Genomic DNA, 3,257 nt, shown 5'->3' with positions numbered 1-3,257 from the left:
AGTTTTACAAAATAATTTTCATAAGGTTTAAAACTTTGTTTATCTAAAATATTTCAAATTATACCTTCAAATTTAACTCATCTTAAATAGTGATCATTATCTCTAATTAGTATTTGTGAATGCTTATTTTTGGTCCCCAAAATTAAACTTTTAGTATATTCCTTTTCTTTGCCTCTGTACCATGGTATTCCACTGTCTTGGGGTAGAGTTCTCTTGCTTGAGGGTACACTCGGGCACGCTATTTTATCTTATTTCTCTTCCTCTTGTTTTGTTTAAGTTTTTATAGTTATATAGGAAATATTTATTTCAATTTTGTCCATCCTCATCATCTCGTTAGCCTATTGACGCAAAAGGCCTCGGTTAGATTTCGGTTTTAATTGAATACTTCCATTCATCATTTCCAACTTCGCGCTTGTTACTGTGCTTAAAATATTTTATTTTTTTATTTTTCCACGCTTCCTTTCCTCACTGGGCTATTTCCCCCATGGAGCCCCTGGGCTTATAGCATCCTGCTTTTCCACCTAGGGTTGTAGCTTAGCAAGTAATAATAATAATAATAATAATAATAATAATAATAATAATAATAATAATAATAATAATAATAATAGGCGTAGGAGGAGATCATCATGATGATATTCCTTTTGCCAATCGATAAGTCTTATGCAGTGATCCTTATCTTTACTTTCAACTGTAATATCTCCCTAAAGAATCCAGCTTGTACATGCTGACGTACGAACATATAAGAAATAAATAAATCATAAAATTTTTTAATATAATTTTTATTGTAGCCTCTTTCTATTCTAATTTGCATCTCCTAGGTTGATATGTAATTAATTCTAATTGATTAATTTATTTATCTATTATATAGGACTAATGGGATTACCTGAAATATCTTGCTCACTAAGTGGTAAGTAAACCTTTGAGTCTCCGCTCTAAGGTTTCGTGACAAGTGTTTTCTTCTTGTAGCCCACAGGTAATTCCTTATCTCTCTCTCTCTCTCTCTCTCTCTCTCTCTCTCTCTCTCTCTCTCTCTCTCTCTCTCTCTCTCTCTCTCTTAATATATATATATATATATATATATATATATATATATATATATATATATATATATATATGTATATGTATATATATACAGTATATATATATGTATATATATACATATATATATATATACATATATATATATATATATATATATATATATATATATATATATATATATATATATAAAGAGAAAGAGAGAGAGAGAGAGAGAGAGAGAGAGAGAGAGAGAGAGAGAGAGAGAGAGAGAGTACATACACACATGCACACACAGTATGCTTACATACATACATACACACACACACACATATATATATATATATATATATATATATATATATATATGTGTGTGTGTGTGTGTGTGTGTGTGTATATATATATGTATGTATATATATATGAGTGTACATATATATATATATATATATATATATATATATATATATATATATATATATATATATATATATATATATATATATATATATATATATATATGTATATATATATAAATGTTTATATATATATATATATATATAAACATGTTTATATATATATATATATATATACATATATATATATATATATATATATATATATATATATATATATATATATATATATATATATATATATATATATATATATATAAGTGCGCGTATGCATATATCCTGTACAGTATACACTCCCGAAAGTATACGTTCAAGTGTGTATAATTTTGAATTTCTCCAATACCCATATCACACTCCTCTTAACGTTGTCGTTTTTATACTTCCCTTATATCATACGCCAATCTTGTAGGAATATATGTATATAGGGACATGAATCCACTTACATATACAGATGGGTTACTGTATATATATATATATATATATATATATATATATATATATATATATATATATATATATATATATGTATATATATATATATATATATATATATATATATATATATATATATATATGTGTGTGTGTATATATATGTATATATATATATATATATATATATATATATATATATATATATATATATATATATATATATATATATATATATATATATATTAATGTATTAATAGAATATGTTTTGCTTGGTATTTGACTACTATTGGATTTTTTTTTTAATCGCTGACTCTGCGTATTTTTTCCTTCCAGAATCCGACGACAGCAGAAGGAAAACAACTCTGGAAACGTTTTCTTGAAGTCAAAGGTAAAATTGATATAATATTTCATACGTGATTATAGTAATACCAGTGACAGTGGGTGGGTAAAATAAAGAGATGGTAAATTGATAAAAAGAGCCAAAGAAAAAAATGAGAATATTTACATACAAGCACACACATGCATATATATATATATATATATATATATATATATATATATATATATATATATATATATATATATATATATATATATATATATATATCGTCTTATTCAAAAAAAAAAACATCCTAAGATTCCAGAAAGCATAAATTTCGTCCTATTCCAGAATCCCAAGATTCCAAAGAACATAAATTTCGTCCTATTCCAGAACTCCAAAATGCCAAAAATCATAGAAATTTCGTCTATCCAGAGCCCCTAAGATACCAAAAAACATAAATTTCGTCCTATTCCAAAATCCCAAGATTCCAAATAATCATAAATTTCGTCTTATTCCAGAGTCCCAAGATTCGACCACTGGCACCCTTCATGAGAAGCGCTTCAGGTGGATCAGCACCAGAAGCCCAGCAAGGTCCATCTCCACCTCTGAGTCCCAAAGCCAATCGGCTGGCCAGCGCGTACAAGGCTGGCGGGTCCACCGTTACTCTGCGTCTGGTGTTTCAAGAGCATTACGTGGAAAGAGCCGGACAATTAGGACTTCCCCTCCTCTTCTTTTTTTGTTGCTTGGTCTATTGGCCCTGTTATCTCACCTGAGGTGAAGAGGTCAGGAATTATGAGGTTATTAGTGTATAGTGATCTGAAATTATTTCGTGTATAATGAACTGAGAACATTTCTTGGAGTCTAGGGTGCCTCGTGTAAAAAGTGAGCTTTAAGGAATGGGTTCTCTTAGTACTAAGGTGATTTTTTTTACTCTAAATACTTGTAAATATCACGTATCTCTTTTGACAAATGTTCTTCACACTTTTAGAATAATATTTCTGAGCTGGATGACTGTTAATGTACCTTATGAAAATACAATGACCGTTCAAAGACATTTTCTCAAGGTAGATTGG

The 3,257-nt window shown here is 27.9% G+C and overlaps 1 pseudogene; it reads left to right on the top strand.

The window, feature by feature from the left end:
* Positions 1 to 3,024, top strand: part of LOC137641974 (glycine receptor subunit alpha-2-like) — a 26,061-nt pseudogene extending 23,037 nt beyond the window's left edge.
* The last annotated feature ends 233 nt before the right edge of the window (positions 3,025 to 3,257 follow it).

This window comes from Palaemon carinicauda, chromosome 6 (assembly GCF_036898095.1).
Source record: "Palaemon carinicauda isolate YSFRI2023 chromosome 6, ASM3689809v2, whole genome shotgun sequence".
Classification (NCBI taxonomy): Eukaryota; Metazoa; Arthropoda; class Malacostraca; order Decapoda; family Palaemonidae; genus Palaemon; species Palaemon carinicauda.
The sequence above is the reverse complement of the archived record's forward strand: the minus strand, read 5'-3'. Positions and strand labels throughout refer to the sequence as shown.